Raw genomic sequence first — 20404 nt, 5'->3', positions numbered from 1 at the left:
GATTCATAAGTATGTACAAATTCTATTGGGAGTATGGCAAAAACAAAACTCAGTTGATCCTATTGACTTAGCCAATTGAGAAAATCAGATATATATAAACCATGAGATGCACCGTAAATAAGAAATAGAGGGCTCGTCTGTGATTTGAACCCGGGACCTCTCGCACCCAAAGCGAGAATCATACCCCTAGACCAATGTGCCAACTGAAATAAGTCTGTTTTATTTGATTTCTTAACTATTTTATATGAAAATGGTATTCTTTTAAAGCAGTCACTAATGTATACAAGGAGGAAATATTAGCATAAATAAAATATTTCCTAATAGTCAATATTTTTCTAAGTATACTTGCTTGGAAATTGCTGTGCAAAGTTTTATAATGCCCAGCAGAATTTTTCTGATGGATAAAACCCAAGACATGTCACATGCTATGTGCAGATAAGTACTTACAAATAATTTTAGCAGTTTGACAAAAAACAAAATTCAATTCTGCAAATAAGTAAATCCAATCTATTTTGAGAGTTTTGAAAAAACAACATTCAGTTGAAATTCACTCTGGAAATTGACTTCAATAAGATAATGGAACCATGTCAAAGAATCTAAAAATTTGGGCTCATCCGGGATTTGAACCCGTGACCTCTCGCACCCAAAGTGAGAATCATAGAGTCATCAAGTAAGCATGTTTTATTTGATTTCTTAACTGTTTTTATGTGAAAATTGTATTATTTTAAAGCAGTCACTAATGTATACAAGGTGGAAATATTAGAATAAATAAAATATTTCCTAATAGTCAAGTATACTTGCTTGGAAACTGCTGTGCAAAGTTTTATGATGCCCAGCAGAGTTTTTCTGATGGATGAAACCCAAGACATGTCACATGCTATGTGCAGATAAGTGCTTGCAAATAATTTTAGCAGTTTGACAAAAAACAAAATTCAATTCTGCAAATAAGTAAATCCAATCTATTTTGAGAGTTTTGAAAAAACAACATTCAGTTGAAATTCACTCTGGAAATTGACTTCAATAAGATAATGGAACCATGTCAAAGAATCTAAAAATTTGGGCTTGTCCGGGATTTGAACCCGGGACCTCTCGCACCCAAAGTGAGAGTCATAAAATCTTCAAGTAAGCATGTTTTATATGATTTCTTAACTGTTTTTATGTGAAAATTGTATTATTTTAAAGCAGTCACTAATGTATACAAGGTAGAAATATTAGCATAAGTAATATATTTCCTAATAGTCAATATTTTTCTTAGTATACTTACTTGGAAATTGCTGTGCAAAGTTTTATGATGCCCAGCAGAGTTTTTCTGATGGATAAAACCCAAGACATGTCACATGCTTTATTCAGATAAGTACTTACAAATAATTTTAGCAGTCTGACAAAAAACAAAATTCAATTCTGCAAATAAGTAAATCCAATCTATATTGAGAGTTTTGAAAAAACAACATTCAGTTGAAATTCACTCAGGAAATTGACTTCAATAAGATAATGGAACCATGTCAAAAAATCTGAAAAGTTGGGCTCGTCCAGGATTTGATCCAGGGACCTCTCGCACCCAAAGTGAGAATCATAGAGTCATCAAGTAAGCATGTTTAATTTGATTTCTTAACTGTTTTTATGTGAAAATTGTATTATTTTAAAGTAGTCACTAATGTATACAAGGAGGAAATATTAGCATAAATAAAATATTTCCTAATAGTCAATATTTTCTAAGTATACTTGCTTGGAAATTGCTCTGCAAAGTTTTATGATGCCTAGCAGAGTTTTTCTGAAGGATAAAACCCAAGACATGTCACATGCTATGTGCAGATAAGTACATACAAATAATATTAGCAGTTTGACAAAAAACAAAATTCAATTCTGCAAATAAGTATATCCAATATATTTTGAGAGTTTTGAAAAACAGCATTCAGTTGAAATTCACTTCAATAAGTCCATGTCAAAGAATCTGAAAATTTGGGCTCGTCCACGATTTGAACCTGGGACCTCTCGCATCCTAAGCGAGAATCATAACCCTAGACCAACAAGCCACCTACCAGAACATTTTTCTATTGGTTTTTCAATTGATTTAAAGAAAATAGCTTTTTGTTTTTAAAAACACCATACACATTTATGTAAAAATGAATTTGTAGAATAAATAAAATATTTCCTTATGGTCCAGTAGATAGTTTTCTAAGTATGCATATAGGAAAAGTGCAGGGACAAGATTTGTGAGTGCCTACAGAGTTTGGACTTTTCTCATAGACGAAGCTAAAGACTTGTCATATGCAATGTACAAATCATGCTTCCAGACACAGAAGAAAGGCAAAAGAAAACCTTGCAATTTCATTTTTGAACTTTTTGTGTTTCAAAGTGATACTATTCTTTTAAAACATTCAAAGCTATCTAGACAGTAGGGAACCTGCAGTTTTCCTAATATACCACAATACAGTTGAAACTTGAACAAGTATGCTCTTATTTTTAGAACAACTAAAATGTTTCCGTAGGATTCTATTGATAGTTTTCTTTGTGTGCTTATTTGGAAAGTGCAGTGACAAGATTAAAATATGGCTACAGAGTTTGGACTTGTCTGATCGATAAAACCCAAGACATGTCAAAAGCTATGTGTAAATCATGCATAAATAGAAGAAAGGCAATTGAAAAATGATGAAGGCAAGATTCATAAGTATGTACAAATTCTATTGGGAGTATGGCAAAAACAAAACTCAGTTGATCCTATTGACTTAGCCAATTGAGAAAATCAGATATATATAAACCATGAGATGCACCGTAAAAAAGAAATAGAGGGCTCGTCTGTGATTTGAACCCGGGACCTCTCGCACCCAAAGCGAGAATCATACCCCTAGACCAATGTGCCAACTGAAATAAGTCTGTTTTATTTGATTTCTTAACTATTTTATATGAAAATGGTATTCTTTTAAAGCAGTCACTAATGTATACAAGGAGGAAATATTAGCATAAATAAAATATTTCCTAATAGTCAATATTTTTCTAAGTATACTTGCTTGGAAATTGCTGTGCAAAGTTTTATAATGCCCAGCAGAATTTTTCTGATGGATAAAACCCAAGACATGTCACATGCTATGTGCAGATAAGTACTTACAAATAATTTTAGCAGTTTGACAAAAAACAAAATTCAATTCTGCAAATAAGTAAATCCAATCTATTTTGAGAGTTTTGAAAAAACAACATTCAGTTGAAATTCACTCTGGAAATTGACTTCAATAAGATAATGGAACCATGTCAAAGAATCTAAAAATTTGGGCTCATCCGGGATTTGAACCCGTGACCTCTCGCACCCAAAGTGAGAATCATAGAGTCATCAAGTAAGCATGTTTTATTTGATTTCTTAACTGTTTTTATGTGAAAATTGTATTATTTTAAAGCAGTCACTAATGTATACAAGGTGGAAATATTAGAATAAATAAAATATTTCCTAATAGTCAAGTATACTTGCTTGGAAACTGCTGTGCAAAGTTTTATGATGCCCAGCAGAGTTTTTCTGATGGATGAAACCCAAGACATGTCACATGCTATGTGCAGATAAGTGCTTGCAAATAATTTTAGCAGTTTGACAAAAAACAAAATTCAATTCTGCAAATAAGTAAATCCAATCTATTTTGAGAGTTTTGAAAAAACAACATTCAGTTGAAATTCACTCTGGAAATTGACTTCAATAAGATAATGGAACCATGTCAAAGAATCTAAAAATTTGGGCTTGTCCGGGATTTGAACCCGGGACCTCTCGCACCCAAAGTGAGAGTCATAGAATCTTCAAGTAAGCATGTTTTATATGATTTCTTAACTGTTTTTATGTGAAAATTGTATTATTTTAAAGCAGTCACTAATGTATACAAGGTAGAAATATTAGCATAAGTAATATATTTCCTAAAAGTCAATATTTTTCTTAGTATACTTACTTGGAAATTGCTGTGCAAAGTTTTATGATGCCCAGCAGAGTTTTTCTGATGGATAAAACCCAAGACATGTCACATGCTTTATTCAGATAAGTACTTACAAATAATTTTAGCAGTCTGACAAAAAACAAAATTCAATTCTGCAAATAAGTAAATCCAATCTATATTGAGAGTTTTGAAAAAATAACATTCAGTTGAAATTCACTCAGGAAATTGACTTCAATAAGATAATGGAACCATGTCAAAAAATCTGAAAAGTTGGGCTCGTCCAGGATTTGATCCAGGGACCTCTCGCACCCAAAGTGAGAATCATAGAGTCATCAAGTAAGCATGTTTAATTTGATTTCTTAACTGTTTTTATGTGAAAATTGTATTATTTTAAAGTAGTCACTAATGTATACAAGGAGGAAATATTAGCATAAATAAAATATTTCCTAATAGTCAATATTTTCTAAGTATACTTGCTTGGAAATTGCTCTGCAAAGTTTTATGATGCCTAGCAGAGTTTTTCTGAAGGATAAAACCCAAGACATGTCACATGCTATGTGCAGATAAGTACATACAAATAATATTAGCAGTTTGACAAAAAACAAAATTCAATTCTGCAAATAAGTATATCCAATCTATTTTGAGAGTTTTGAAAAACAGCATTCAGTTGAAATTCACTTCAATAAGTCCATGTCAAAGAATCTGAAAATTTGGGCTCGTCCTCGATTTGAACCTGGGACCTCTCGCATCCTAAGCGAGAATCATAACCCTAGACCAACAAGCCACCTACCAGAACATTTTTCTATTGGTTTTTCAATTGATTTAAAGAAAATAGCTTTTTATTTTTAAAAACACCATACACATTTATGTAAAAATGAATTTGTAGAATAAATAAAATATTTCCTTATGGTCCAGTAGATAGTTTTCTAAGTATGCATATAGGAAAAGTGCAGGGACAAGATTTGTGAGTGCCTACAGAGTTTGGACTTTTCTCATAGACGAAGCTAAAGACTTGTCATATGCAATGTACAAATCATGCTTCCAGACACAGAAGAAAGGCAAAAGAAAACCTTGCAATTTCATTTTTGAACTTTTTGTGTTTCAAAATGAGACTATTCTTTTAAAACATTCAAAGCTATCTAGACAGTAGGGAACCTGCAGTTTTCCTAATATACCACAATACATTTGAAATTTGAATAAGTATGCTCTTATTTTTAGATCAACTAAAATGTTTCCGTAGGATTCTATTGATAGTTTTCTTTGTGTGCTTATTTGGAAAGTGCAGTGACAAGATTTAAAAATGGCTACAGAGTTTGGACTTGTCTGATCGATAAAACCCAAGACTTGTCAAAAGCTATGTGTAAATCATGCATAAATAGAAGAAAGGCAATTGAAAAATGATGAAGGCAAGATTCATAAGTATGTACAAATTCTATTGGGAGTATGGCAAAAACAAAACTCAGTTGATGCTATTGACTTAGCCAATTGAGAAAATCAGATATATATAAACCATGAGATGCACCGTACAAAAGAAATAGAGGGCTCATCCAGGATTTGAACCCGGGACCTCTCGCACCCAAAGCGAGAATCATACCCCTAGACCAACGAGCCAACTGAAATAAGCCTGTTTTATTTGATTTCTTAACTATTTTATGTGAAAATGGTATTCTTTTAAAGCAGTCACTAATGTATACAAGGAGGAAATATTAGCATAAATAAAATATTTCCTAATAGTCAATATTTTTCTAAGTATACTTGCTTGGAAATTGCTGTACAAAGTTTTATGATGCCCAGCAGAGTTTTTCTGATGGATAAAACCCAAGACATGTCACATGCTATGTGCAGATAAGTACTTACAAATAATTTTAGCAGTTTGACAAAAAACGAAATTCAATTGTGCAAATAAGTAAATCCAATCTATTTTGAGAGTTTTTAAAAAACAACATTCAGTTGAAATTCACTCTGGAAAGTGACTTCAATAAGTCCTTGTCAAAGAATCTGAAAATTTGGGCTCGTCCATGATTTGAACCTGGGACCTCTCGCATCCTCAGCGAGAATCATAACCCTAGACCAACAAGCCACCTACCAGAACATTTTTCTATTGGTTTTTCAATTGATTTAAAGAAAATAGCTTTTTGTTTTTAAAAACACCATACACATTTATGTAAAAATGAATTTGTAGAATAAATAAAATATTTCCTTATGGTCCAGTAGATAGTTTTCTAAGTATGCATATAGGAAAAGTGCAGGGACAAGATTTGTGAGTGCCTACAGAGTTTGGACTTTTCTCATAGACTAAGCTAAAGACTTGTCATATGCAATGTACAAATCATGCTTCCAGACACAGAAGAAAGGCAAAAGAAAACCTTGCAATTTCATTTTTGAACTTTTTGTGTTTCAAAATGAGACTATTCTTTTAAAACATTCAAAGCTATCTAGACAGTAGGGAACCTGCAGTTTTCCTAATATACCACAATACATTTGAAATTTGAATAAGTATGCTCTTATTTTTAGAACAACTAAAATGTTTCCGTAGGATTCTATTGATAGTTTTCTTTGTGTGCTTATTTGGAAAGTGCAGTGACAAGATTTAAAAATGGCTACAGAGTTTGGACTTGTCTGATCGATAAAATCCAAGACTTGTCAAAAGCTATGTGTAAATCATGCATAAATAGAAGAAAGGCAATTGAAAAATGATGAAGGCAAGATTCATAAGTATGTACAAATTCTATTGGGAGTATGGCAAAAACAAAACTCAGTTGATGCTATTGACTTAGCCAATTCAGAAAATCAGATATGTATAAACCATGAGATGCACCGTACAAAAGAAATAGTGGGCTCATCCAGGATTTGAACCCGGGACCTCTCGCACCCAAAGCGAGAATCATACCCCTAGACCAACGAGCCAACTGAAATAAGCCTGTTTTATTTGATTTCTTAACTATTTTATGTGAAAATGGTATTCTTTTAAAGCAGTCACTAATGTATACAAGGAGGAAATATTAGCATAAATAAAATATTTCCTAATAGTCAGTTGAAATTCACTCTGGAAATTGACTTCAATAAGATAATGGAACCATGTCAAAGAATCTAAAAATTTGGGCTCATCCGGGATTTGAACCCGTGACCTCTCGCACCCAAAGTGAGAATCATAGAGTCATCAAGTAAGCATGTTTTATTTGATTTCTTAACTGTTTTATTTTAAAGCAGTCACTAATGTATACAAGGTGGAAATATTAGAATAAATAAAATATTTCCTAATAGTCAAGTATACTTGCTTGGAAATTGCTGTGCAATGTTTTATGATGCCCAGCAGAGTTTTTCTGATGGATGAAACCCAAGACATGTCACATGCTATGTGCAGATAAGTGCTTGCAAATAATTTTAGCAGTTTGACAAAAAACAAAATTCACTTCTGCAAATAAGTAAATCCAATCTATTTTGAGAGTTTTGAAAAAACAACATTCAGTTGAAATTCACTCTGGAAATTGACTTCAATAAGATAATGGAACCATGTCAAAGAATCTAAAAATTTGGGCTTGTCCGGGATTTGAACCCGGGACCTCTCGCACCCAAAGTGAGAGTCATAGAATCTTCAAGTAAGCATGTTTTATTTGATTTCTTAACTGTTTTTATGTGAAAATGGTATTGTTTTAAAGCAGTCACTAATGTATACAAGGAGGAAATATTATCATAAATAAAATATTTCCTAATAGTCAATATTTTTCTAAGTACACTTGCTTGGAAATTGCTGTGCAAAGTTTTATGATGCCCAGCAGAGTTTTTCTGATGGATAAAACCCAAGACATGTCCCATGCTATGTGCAGATAAGTACTTACAAATAATATTAGCAGTTTGACAAAAAACAAAATTCAATTCTGCAAATAAGTAAATCCAATATATTTTGAGAGTTTTGAAAAAACAACATTCAGTTGAAATTCACTCTGGAAATTGACTTCAAAAAGTCCATGTCAAAGAATCTGAAAATTTGGGCTCATCCACAATTTGAACCTGGGACCTCTTGCATCCTAAGCGAGAATCATAACCCTAGACCAACAAGCCACCTACCTGAACATTTTTCTATTGATTTTTCAATTGATTTAAAGAAAATAGCTTTTTGTTTTTAAAAACACCATACACATTTATGTAAAAGTGAATTTGTAAAATAAATAAAATATTTTCTTATGGTCCAGTAGATAGTTTTCTAAGTATGCATATAGGAAAAGTGCAGGGACAAGATTTGTGAGTGCCTACAGAGTTTGGACTTCTCTCATGGACGAAGCTAAAGACTTGTCATATGCAATGTACAAATCATGCTTCCAGACACAGAAGAAAGGCAAAAGAAAACCTTGCAATTTCATTTTTGAACTTTTTGTGTTTCAAAATGAGACTATTCTTTTAAAACATTCAAAGCTATCTAGACAGTAGGGAACCTGCAGTTTTCCTAATAATCCACAATACAGTTGAAATTTCAATAAGTATGCTCTTATTTTTAGAACAACTAAAATGTTTCCGTAGGATTCTATTAATAGATTTCTTTGTGTGCTTATTTGGAAAGTGCAGTGACAAGATTTAAAAATGGCTACAGAGTTTGGACTTGTCTGATCGATAAAACCCAAGACTTGTCAAAAGCTATGTGTAAATCATGCATAAATAGAAGAAAGGCAATTGAAAAATGATGAAGGCAAGATTCATAAGTATGTACAAATTCTATTGGGAGTATGGCAAAAACAAAACTCAGTTGATGCTATTGACTTAGCCAATTCAGAAAATCAGATATATATAAACCATGAGATGCACCGTACATAAGAAATAGAGGGCTCGTCCGTGATTTGAACCCGGGACCTCTCGCAGCCAAAGCGAGAATCATACCCCTAGACCAATGTGCCAACTGAAATAAGTCTGTTTTATTTGATTTCTTAACTATTTTATATGAAAATGGTATTCTTTTAAAGCAGTCACTAATGTATACAAGGAGGAAATATTAGCATAAATAAAATATTTCCTAATAGTCAATATTTTTCTAAGTATACTTGCTTGGAAATTGCTGTACAAAGTTTTATGATGCCCAGCAGAATTTTTCTGATGGATAAAACCCAAGACATGTCACATGCTATGTGCAGATAAGTACTTACAAATAATTTTAGCAGTCTGACAAAAAACAAAATTCAATTCTGCAAATAAGTAAATCCAATCTATATTGAGAGTTTTGAAAAAATAACATTCAGTTGAAATTCACTCAGGAAATTGACTTCAATAAGATAATGGAACCATGTCAAAAAATCTGAAAAGTTGGGCTCGTCCAGGATTTGATCCAGGGACCTCTCGCACCCAAAGTGAGAATCATAGAGTCATCAAGTAAGCATGTTTAATTTGATTTCTTAACTGTTTTTATGTGAAAATTGTATTATTTTAAAGTAGTCACTAATGTATACAAGGAGGAAATATTAGCATAAATAAAATATTTCCTAATAGTCAATATTTTCTAAGTATACTTGCTTGGAAATTGCTCTGCAAAGTTTTATGATGCCTAGCAGAGTTTTTCTGAAGGATAAAACCCAAGACATGTCACATGCTATGTGCAGATAAGTACATACAAATAATATTAGCAGTTTGACAAAAAACAAAATTCAATTCTGCAAATAAGTATATCCAATCTATTTTGAGAGTTTTGAAAAACAGCATTCAGTTGAAATTCACTTCAATAAGTCCATGTCAAAGAATCTGAAAATTTGGGCTCGTCCTCGATTTGAACCTGGGACCTCTCGCATCCTAAGCGAGAATCATAACCCTAGACCAACAAGCCACCTACCAGAACATTTTTCTATTGGTTTTTCAATTGATTTAAAGAAAATAGCTTTTTATTTTTAAAAACACCATACACATTTATGTAAAAATGAATTTGTAGAATAAATAAAATATTTCCTTATGGTCCAGTAGATAGTTTTCTAAGTATGCATATAGGAAAAGTGCAGGGACAAGATTTGTGAGTGCCTACAGAGTTTGGACTTTTCTCATAGACGAAGCTAAAGACTTGTCATATGCAATGTACAAATCATGCTTCCAGACACAGAAGAAAGGCAAAAGAAAACCTTGCAATTTCATTTTTGAACTTTTTGTGTTTCAAAATGAGACTATTCTTTTAAAACATTCAAAGCTATCTAGACAGTAGGGAACCTGCAGTTTTCCTAATATACCACAATACATTTGAAATTTGAATAAGTATGCTCTTATTTTTAGATCAACTAAAATGTTTCCGTAGGATTCTATTGATAGTTTTCTTTGTGTGCTTATTTGGAAAGTGCAGTGACAAGATTTAAAAATGGCTACAGAGTTTGGACTTGTCTGATCGATAAAACCCAAGACTTGTCAAAAGCTATGTGTAAATCATGCATAAATAGAAGAAAGGCAATTGAAAAATGATGAAGGCAAGATTCATAAGTATGTACAAATTCTATTGGGAGTATGGCAAAAACAAAACTCAGTTGATGCTATTGACTTAGCCAATTGAGAAAATCAGATATATATAAACCATGAGATGCACCGTACAAAAGAAATAGAGGGCTCATCCAGGATTTGAACCCGGGACCTCTCGCACCCAAAGCGAGAATCATACCCCTAGACCAACGAGCCAACTGAAATAAGCCTGTTTTATTTGATTTCTTAACTATTTTATGTGAAAATGGTATTCTTTTAAAGCAGTCACTAATGTATACAAGGAGGAAATATTAGCATAAATAAAATATTTCCTAATAGTCAATATTTTTCTAAGTATACTTGCTTGGAAATTGCTGTACAAAGTTTTATGATGCCCAGCAGAGTTTTTCTGATGGATAAAACCCAAGACATGTCACATGCTATGTGCAGATAAGTACTTACAAATAATTTTAGCAGTTTGACAAAAAACGAAATTCAATTGTGCAAATAAGTAAATCCAATCTATTTTGAGAGTTTTTAAAAAACAACATTCAGTTGAAATTCACTCTGGAAAGTGACTTCAATAAGTCCTTGTCAAAGAATCTGAAAATTTGGGCTCGTCCATGATTTGAACCTGGGACCTCTCGCATCCTCAGCGAGAATCATAACCCTAGACCAACAAGTCACCTACCAGAACATTTTTCTATTGGTTTTTCAATTGATTTAAAGAAAATAGCTTTTTGTTTTTAAAAACACCATACACATTTATGTAAAAATGAATTTGTAGAATAAATAAAATATTTCCTTATGGTCCAGTAGATAGTTTTCTAAGTATGCATATAGGAAAAGTGCAGGGACAAGATTTGTGAGTGCCTACAGAGTTTGGACTTTTCTCATAGACTAAGCTAAAGACTTGTCATATGCAATGTACAAATCATGCTTCCAGACACAGAAGAAAGGCAAAAGAAAACCTTGCAATTTCATTTTTGAACTTTTTGTGTTTCAAAATGAGACTATTCTTTTAAAACATTCAAAGCTATCTAGACAGTAGGGAACCTGCAGTTTTCCTAATATACCACAATACATTTGAAATTTGAATAAGTATGCTCTTATTTTTAGAACAACTAAAATGTTTCCGTAGGATTCTATTGATAGTTTTCTTTGTGTGCTTATTTGGAAAGTGCAGTGACAAGATTTAAAAATGGCTACAGAGTTTGGACTTGTCTGATCGATAAAATCCAAGACTTGTCAAAAGCTATGTGTAAATCATGCATAAATAGAAGAAAGGCAATTGAAAAATGATGAAGGCAAGATTCATAAGTATGTACAAATTCTATTGGGAGTATGGCAAAAACAAAACTCAGTTGATGCTATTGACTTAGCCAATTCAGAAAATCAGATATGTATAAACCATGAGATGCACCGTACAAAAGAAATAGTGGGCTCATCCAGGATTTGAACCCGGGACCTCTCGCACCCAAAGCGAGAATCATACCCCTAGACCAACGAGCCAACTGAAATAAGCCTGTTTTATTTGATTTCTTAACTATTTTATGTGAAAATGGTATTCTTTTAAAGCAGTCACTAATGTATACAAGGAGGAAATATTAGCATAAATAAAATATTTCCTAATAGTCAGTTGAAATTCACTCTGGAAATTGACTTCAATAAGATAATGGAACCATGTCAAAGAATCTAAAAATTTGGGCTCATCCGGGATTTGAACCCGTGACCTCTCGCACCCAAAGTGAGAATCATAGAGTCATCAAGTAAGCATGTTTTATTTGATTTCTTAACTGTTTTATTTTAAAGCAGTCACTAATGTATACAAGGTGGAAATATTAGAATAAATAAAATATTTCCTAATAGTCAAGTATACTTGCTTGGAAATTGCTGTGCAATGTTTTATGATGCCCAGCAGAGTTTTTCTGATGGATGAAACCCAAGACATGTCACATGCTATGTGCAGATAAGTGCTTGCAAATAATTTTAGCAGTTTGACAAAAAACAAAATTCACTTCTGCAAATAAGTAAATCCAATCTATTTTGAGAGTTTTGAAAAAACAACATTCAGTTGAAATTCACTCTGGAAATTGACTTCAATAAGATAATGGAACCATGTCAAAGAATCTAAAAATTTGGGCTTGTCCGGGATTTGAACCCGGGACCTCTCGCACCCAAAGTGAGAGTCATAGAATCTTCAAGTAAGCATGTTTTATTTGATTTCTTAACTGTTTTTATGTGAAAATGGTATTGTTTTAAAGCAGTCACTAATGTATACAAGGAGGAAATATTATCATAAATAAAATATTTCCTAATAGTCAATATTTTTCTAAGTACACTTGCTTGGAAATTGCTGTGCAAAGTTTTATGATGCCCAGCAGAGTTTTTCTGATGGATAAAACCCAAGACATGTCCCATGCTATGTGCAGATAAGTACTTACAAATAATATTAGCAGTTTGACAAAAAACAAAATTCAATTCTGCAAATAAGTAAATCCAATATATTTTGAGAGTTTTGAAAAAACAACATTCAGTTGAAATTCACTCTGGAAATTGACTTCAAAAAGTCCATGTCAAAGAATCTGAAAATTTGGGCTCATCCACAATTTGAACCTGGGACCTCTTGCATCCTAAGCGAGAATCATAACCCTAGACCAACAAGCCACCTACCTGAACATTTTTCTATTGATTTTTCAATTGATTTAAAGAAAATAGCTTTTTGTTTTTAAAAACACCATACACATTTATGTAAAAGTGAATTTGTAAAATAAATAAAATATTTTCTTATGGTCCAGTAGATAGTTTTCTAAGTATGCATATAGGAAAAGTGCAGGGACAAGATTTGTGAGTGCCTACAGAGTTTGGACTTCTCTCATGGACGAAGCTAAAGACTTGTCATATGCAATGTACAAATCATGCTTCCAGACACAGAAGAAAGGCAAAAGAAAACCTTGCAATTTCATTTTTGAACTTTTTGTGTTTCAAAATGAGACTATTCTTTTAAAACATTCAAAGCTATCTAGACAGTAGGGAACCTGCAGTTTTCCTAATAATCCACAATACAGTTGAAATTTCAATAAGTATGCTCTTATTTTTAGAACAACTAAAATGTTTCCGTAGGATTCTATTAATAGATTTCTTTGTGTGCTTATTTGGAAAGTGCAGTGACAAGATTTAAAAATGGCTACAGAGTTTGGACTTGTCTGATCGATAAAACCCAAGACTTGTCAAAAGCTATGTGTAAATCATGCATAAATAGAAGAAAGGCAATTGAAAAATGATGAAGGCAAGATTCATAAGTATGTACAAATTCTATTGGGAGTATGGCAAAAACAAAACTCAGTTGATGCTATTGACTTAGCCAATTCAGAAAATCAGATATATATAAACCATGAGATGCACCGTACATAAGAAATAGAGGGCTCGTCCGTGATTTGAACCCGGGACCTCTCGCAGCCAAAGCGAGAATCATACCCCTAGACCAATGTGCCAACTGAAATAAGTCTGTTTTATTTGATTTCTTAACTATTTTATATGAAAATGGTATTCTTTTAAAGCAGTCACTAATGTATACAAGGAGGAAATATTAGCATAAATAAAATATTTCCTAATAGTCAATATTTTTCTAAGTATACTTGCTTGGAAATTGCTGTACAAAGTTTTATGATGCCCAGCAGAATTTTTCTGATGGATAAAACCCAAGACATGTCACATGCTATGTGCAGATAAGTACTTACAAATAATTTTAGCAGTTTGACAAAAAACGAAATTCAGTTGTGCAAATAAGTAAATCCAATCTATTTTGAGAGTTTTGAAAAAACAACATTCAGTTGAAATTCACTCAGGAAATTGACATCAATAAGATAATGGAACCATGTCAAAAAATCTGTAAAGTTGGGCTCGTCCAGGATTTGAACCAGGGACCTCTCGCACCCAAAGTGAGAGTCATAGAATCATCAAGTAAGCATGTTTTATTTGATTTCTTAACTGTTTTTATGTGAAAATGGTATTCTTTTAAAGCAGTCACTAATGTATACAAGGAGGAAATATTATCATAAATAAAATATTTCCTAATAGTCAATATTTTTCTAAGTACACTTGCTTGGAAATTGCTGTGCAAAGTTTTATGATGCCCAGCAGAGTTTTTCTGATGGATAAAACCCAAGACATGTCACATGCTATGTGCAGGTAAGTAATTACAAATAATTTTAGCAGTTTGACAAAAAACAAAATTCAATTGTGCAAATAAGCAAATCCAATCTATTTTGTGAGTTTTTAAAAAATAATATTCAGTTGAAGAATTTACTCAGGAAATTGACTTCAATAAGATAATGGAACCATGTCAAAGAATCTGAAAATTTGGGTTCGATCACGATTTGAACCTGGGACCTCTCGCACCCTAAGCGAGAATCATAACCCTAGACCAACAGGCCACCTACCTGAACATTTTTCTATTGATTTTTCAATTGATTTAAAGAAAATAGCTTTTTGTTTTTAAAAACACCATACACATTTATGTAAAAGTGAATTTGTAAAATAAATAAAATATTTTCTTATGGTCCAGTAGATAGTTTTCTAAGTATGCATATAGGAAAAGTGCAGGGACAAGATTTGTGAGTGCCTACAGAGTTTGGACTTCTCTCATGGACGAAGCTAAAGACTTGTCATATGCAATGTACAAATCATGCTTCCAGACACAGAAGAAAGGCAAAAGAAAACCTTGCAATTTCATTTTTGAACTTTTTGTGTTTCAAAATGAGACTATTCTTTTAAAACATTCAAAGCTATCTAGACAGTAGGGAACCTGCAGTTTTCCTAATAATCCACAATACAGTTGAAATTTCAATAAGTATGCTCTTATTTTTAGAACAACTAAAATGTTTCCGTAGGATTCTATTAATAGATTTCTTTGTGTGCTTATTTGGAAAGTGCAGTGACAAGATTTAAAAATGGCTACAGAGTTTGGACTTGTCTGATCGATAAAACCCAAGACTTGTCAAAAGCTATGTGTAAATCATGCATAAATAGAAGAAAGGCAATTGAAAAATGATGAAGGCAAGATTCATAAGTATGTACAAATTCTATTGGGAGTATGGCAAAAACAAAACTCAGTTGATGCTATTGACTTAGCCAATTCAGAAAATCAGATATATATAAACCATGAGATGCACCGTACATAAGAAATAGAGGGCTCGTCCGTGATTTGAACCCGGGACCTCTCGCACCCAAAGCGAGAATCATACCCCTAGACCAATGTGCCAACTGAAATAAGTCTGTTTTATTTGATTTCTTAACTATTTTATATGAAAATGGTATTCTTTTAAAGCAGTCACTAATGTATACAAGGAGGAAATATTAGCATAAATAAAATATTTCCTAATAGTCAATATTTTTCTAAGTATACTTGCTTGGAAATTGCTGTACAAAGTTTTATGATGCCCAGCAGAATTTTTCTGATGGATAAAACCCAAGACATGTCACATGCTATGTGCAGATAAGTACTTACAAATAATTTTAGCAGTTTGACAAAAAACGAAATTCAGTTGTGCAAATAAGTAAATCCAATCTATTTTGAGAGTTTTGAAAAAACAACATTCAGTTGAAATTCACTCAGGATATTGACATCAATAAGATAATGGAACCATGTCAAAAAATCTGAAAAGTTGGGCTCGTCCAGGATTTGAACCAGGGACCTCTCGCACCCAAAGTGAGAGTCATAGAATCATCAAGTAAGCATGTTTTATTTGATTTCTTAACTGTTTTTATGTGAAAATGGTATTCTTTTAAAGCAGTCACTAATGTATACAAGGAGGAAATATTATCATAAATAAAATATTTCCTAATAGTCAATATTTTTCTAAGTACACTTGCTTGGAAATTGCTGTGCAAAGTTTTATGATGCCCAGCAGAGTTTTTCTGATGGATAAAACCCAAGACATGTCACATGCTATGTGCAGGTAAGTAATTACAAATAATTTTAGCAGTTTGACAAAAAACAAAATTCAATTGTGCAAATAAGCAAATCCAATCTATTTTGTGAGTTTTTAAAAAATAATATTCAGTTGAAGAATTTACTCAGGAAATTGACTTCAATAAGATAATGGAACCATGTCAAAGAATCTGAAAATTTGGGTTCGATCACGATTTGAACCTGGGACCTCTCGCACCCTAAGCGAGAATCATAACCCTAGACCAACAAGCCACCTACCTGAACATTTTTCTATTGATTTTTCAATTGATTTAAAGAAAATAGCTTTTTGTTTTTAAAAACACCATACACATTTATGTAAAAGTGAATTTGTAAAATAAATAAAATATTTTCTTATGGTCCAGTAGATAGTTTTCTAAGTATGCATATAGGAAAAGTGCAGGGACAAGATTTGTGAGTGCCTACAGAGTTTGGACTTCTCTCATGGACGAAGCTAAAGACTTGTCATATGCAATGTACAAATCATGCTTCCAGACACAGAAGAAAGGCAAAAGAAAACCTTGCAATTTCATTTTTGAACTTTTTGTGTTTCAAAATGAGACTATTCTTTTAAAACATTCAAAGCTATCTAGACAGTAGGGAACCTGCAGTTTTCCTAATAATCCACAATACAGTTGAAATTTCAATAAGTATGCTCTTATTTTTAGAACAACTAAAATGTTTCCGTAGGATTCTATTAATAGATTTCTTTGTGTGCTTATTTGGAAAGTGCAGTGACAAGATTTAAAAATGGCTACAGAGTTTGGACTTGTCTGATCGATAAAACCCAAGACTTGTCAAAAGCTATGTGTAAATCATGCATAAATAGAAGAAAGGCAATTGAAAAATGATGAAGGCAAGATTCATAAGTATTTACAAATTCTATTGGGAGTATGGCAAAAACAAATCTCAGTTGATGCTATTGACTTAGCCAATTGAGAAAATCAGATATATATTAACCATGAGATGCACCGTACATAAGAAATAGAAGGCTCGTCCGGGATTTGAACCCGGGACCTCTCGCACCCAAAGCGAGAATCATACCCCTAGACCAACAAGCCAACTGAAAAAAGCCTGTTTTATTTGTTTTCTTAACTGTTTTTATGTGAAAATGGTATTCTTTTAAAGCAGTCACTAATGTATACAAGGAGGAAATATTAGCATTAATAAAATATTTCCTAATAGTCAATATTTTTCTAAGTATACTTGCTTGGAAATTGCTGTACAAAGTTTTATGATGCCCAGCAGAGTTTTTCTAATGGATAAAACCCAAGACATGTCACATGCTATGTGCAGATAAGTACTTACAAATAATTTTAGCAGTTTGACAAAAATCAAAATTCAATTCTGCAAATAAGTAAATCCAATCTATTTTGAGAGTTTTGAAAAAACAAAATTCAGTTGAAATTCACTCTGGAAATTGACTTCAATAAGATAATGGAACCATGTCAAAGTATCTAAAAATTTGGGCTCGTCCGGGATTTGAACCCGTGACCTCTTGCACCCAAAGTGAGAATCATAGAGTCATCAAGTAAGCATGTTTAATTTGATTTCTTAACTGTTTTTATGTGAAAATTGTATTATTTTAAATTAGTCACTAATGTATACAATGTGGAAATATTAGAATAAATGAAATATTTCCTAATAGTAAATATTTTTCGAAGTATACTTGCTTGGAAATTGCTGTGCAAAGTTTTATGATGCCAGCAGAGTTTTTCTGATGGATAAAACCCAAGACATGTCACATGCTATGTGCAGATAATTACTTACAAATAATTTTAGCAGTTTGACAAAAAGCAAAATTCAATTGTGCAAATAAGTAAATCCAATCTATTTTGAGAGTTTTGAAAAAACAACATTCAGTTGAAATTCACTCAGGAAATTGACATCAATAAGATAATGGAACCATGTCAAAAAATCTGAAAAGTTGGGCTCGTCTAGGATTTGAACCAGGAACCTCTCGCACCCAAAGTGAGAGTCATAGAATCATCAAGTAAGCATGTTTTATTTGATTTCTTAACTGTTTTTATGTGAAAATGGTATTCTTTTAAAGCAGTCACTAATGTATACAAGGTGGAAATATTATCATAAATAAAATATTTCCTAATAGTCAATATTTTTCTAAGTACACTTGCTTGGAAATTGCTGTGCAAAGTTTTATGATGCCCAGCAGAGTTTTTCTGATGGATAAAACCCAAGACATGTCACATGCTATGTGCAGGTAAGTAATTACAAATAATTTTAGCAGTTTGACAAAAAACAAAATACAATTGTGCAAATAAGCAAATCCAATCTATTTTGTCAGTTTTTAAAAAATAATATTCAGTTGAAGAATTTACTCAGGAAATTGACTTCAATAAGATAATGGAACCATGTCAAAGAATCTGAAAATTTGTGTTCGATCACGATTTGAACCTGGGACCTCTCGCACCCTAAGCGAGAATCATAACCCTAGACCAACAAGCCACCTACCTGAACATTTTTCTATTGATTTTTCAATTGATTTAAAGAAAATAGCTTTTTGTTTTTAAAAACACCATACACATTTATGTAAAAGTGAATTTGTAAAATAAATAAAATATTTCCTTATGGTCCAGTAGATAGTTTTCTAAGTATGCATATAGGAAAAGTGCAGGGACAAGATTTGTGAGTGCCTACAGAGTTTGGACTTCTCTCATGGACGAAGCTAAAGACTTGTCATATGCAATGTACAAATCATGCTTCCAGACACAGAAGAAAGGCAAAAGACAACCTTGCAATTTCATTTTTGAACTTTTTGTGTTTCAAAATGAGACTATTCTTTTAAAACATTCAAAGCTATCTAGACAGTAGGGAACCTGCAGTTTTCCTAATATACCACAATACAGTTGAAATTTGAATAAGTATGCTCTTATTTTTAGAACAACTAAAATGTTTCCGTAGGATTCTATTAATAGTTTTCTTTCTGTGCTTATTTGGAAAGTGCAGTGACAAGATTTAAAAATGGCTACAGAGTTTGGACTTGTCTGATCGATAAAACCCAAGACTTGTCAAAAGCTATGTGTAAATCATGCATAAATAGAAGAAAGGCAATTGAAAAATGATGAAGGCAAGATTCATAAGTATTTACAAATTCTATTGGGAGTATGGCAAAAACAAAACTCAGTTGATGCTATTGACTTAGCCAATTGAGAAAATCAGATATATATTAACCATGAGATGCACCGTACATAAGAAATAGAAGGCTCATCCGGGATTTGAACCCAGGACCTCTCGCACCCAAAGCGAGAATCATACCCCTAGACCAACGAGCCAACTGAAATAAGCCTGTTTTATTTGATTTCTTAACTGTTTTTATGTGAAAATGGTATTCTTTTAAAGCAGTCACTAATGTATACAAGGAGGAAATATTAGCATAAATAAAATATTTCCTAATAGTCAATATTTTTCTAAGTATACTTGCTTGGAAATTGCTGTGCAAAGTTTTATGATGCCAGCAGAGTTTTTCTGATGGATAAAACCCAAGACATGTCACATGCTATGTGCAGATAAGTACTTACAAATAATTTTAGCAGTTTGACAAAAAGCAAAATTCAATTGTGCAAATAAGTAAATGCAATCTATTTTGAGAGTTTTGAAAAAACAACATTCAGTTGAAATTCACTCAGGAAATTGACATCAATAAGATAATGGAACCATGTCAAAAAATCTGAAAAGTTGGGCTCGTCCAGGATTTGAACCAGGGACCTCTCGCACCCAAAGTGAGAGTCATAGAATCATCAAGTAAGCATGTTTTATTTGATTTCTTAACTGTTTTTATGTGAAAATGGTATTCTTTTAAAGCAGTCACTAATGTATACAAGGAGGAAATTTTATCATAAATAAAATATTTCCTAATAGTCAATATTTTTCTAAGTACACTTGCTTGGAAATTGCTGTGCAAAGTTTTATGATGCCCAGCAGAGTTTTTCTGATGGATAAAACCCAAGACATGTCACATGCTATGTGCAGGTAAGTAATTACAAATAATTTTAGCAGTTTGACAAAAAACAAAATACAATTGTGCAAATAAGCAAATCCAATCTATTTTGTGAGTTTTTAAAAAATAATATTCAGTTGAAGAATTTAC

The 20404-nt window shown here is 32.4% G+C and overlaps 6 non-coding genes across 6 annotated transcripts; all 6 read right to left on the bottom strand.

Moving 5' to 3' along the window:
* Window positions 1–5447: 5447 nt before the first annotated feature.
* TRNAP-UGG (transfer RNA proline (anticodon UGG)) lies at window positions 5448–5519 on the bottom strand. The gene has a single exon. It is a non-coding gene; the product is annotated as a tRNA-Pro (tRNA).
* A 1224-nt stretch (window positions 5520–6743) lies between these two features.
* On the bottom strand, window positions 6744–6815 carry TRNAP-UGG (transfer RNA proline (anticodon UGG)). Its single transcript has one exon. It is a non-coding gene; the product is annotated as a tRNA-Pro (tRNA).
* Window positions 6816–10469: 3654 nt separating this feature from the next.
* TRNAP-UGG (transfer RNA proline (anticodon UGG)) lies at window positions 10470–10541 on the bottom strand. The gene has a single exon. It is a non-coding gene; the product is annotated as a tRNA-Pro (tRNA).
* A 1224-nt stretch (window positions 10542–11765) lies between these two features.
* Window positions 11766–11837, bottom strand: TRNAP-UGG (transfer RNA proline (anticodon UGG)). Its single transcript has one exon. It is a non-coding gene; the product is annotated as a tRNA-Pro (tRNA).
* A 5448-nt stretch (window positions 11838–17285) lies between these two features.
* TRNAP-UGG (transfer RNA proline (anticodon UGG)) lies at window positions 17286–17357 on the bottom strand. Its single transcript has one exon. It is a non-coding gene; the product is annotated as a tRNA-Pro (tRNA).
* A 2160-nt stretch (window positions 17358–19517) lies between these two features.
* Window positions 19518–19589, bottom strand: TRNAP-UGG (transfer RNA proline (anticodon UGG)). The gene has a single exon. It is a non-coding gene; the product is annotated as a tRNA-Pro (tRNA).
* Window positions 19590–20404: the final 815 nt, after the last annotated feature.

This window comes from Taudactylus pleione, unplaced genomic scaffold (assembly GCF_031769625.1).
Source record: "Taudactylus pleione unplaced genomic scaffold, aTauple2 ptg000317l, whole genome shotgun sequence".
In the NCBI taxonomy this organism is placed as follows: Eukaryota; Metazoa; Chordata; class Amphibia; order Anura; family Myobatrachidae; genus Taudactylus; species Taudactylus pleione.
Note: the sequence above shows the minus strand (reverse complement) of the source record. Positions and strands in the feature narration are given on the sequence as shown.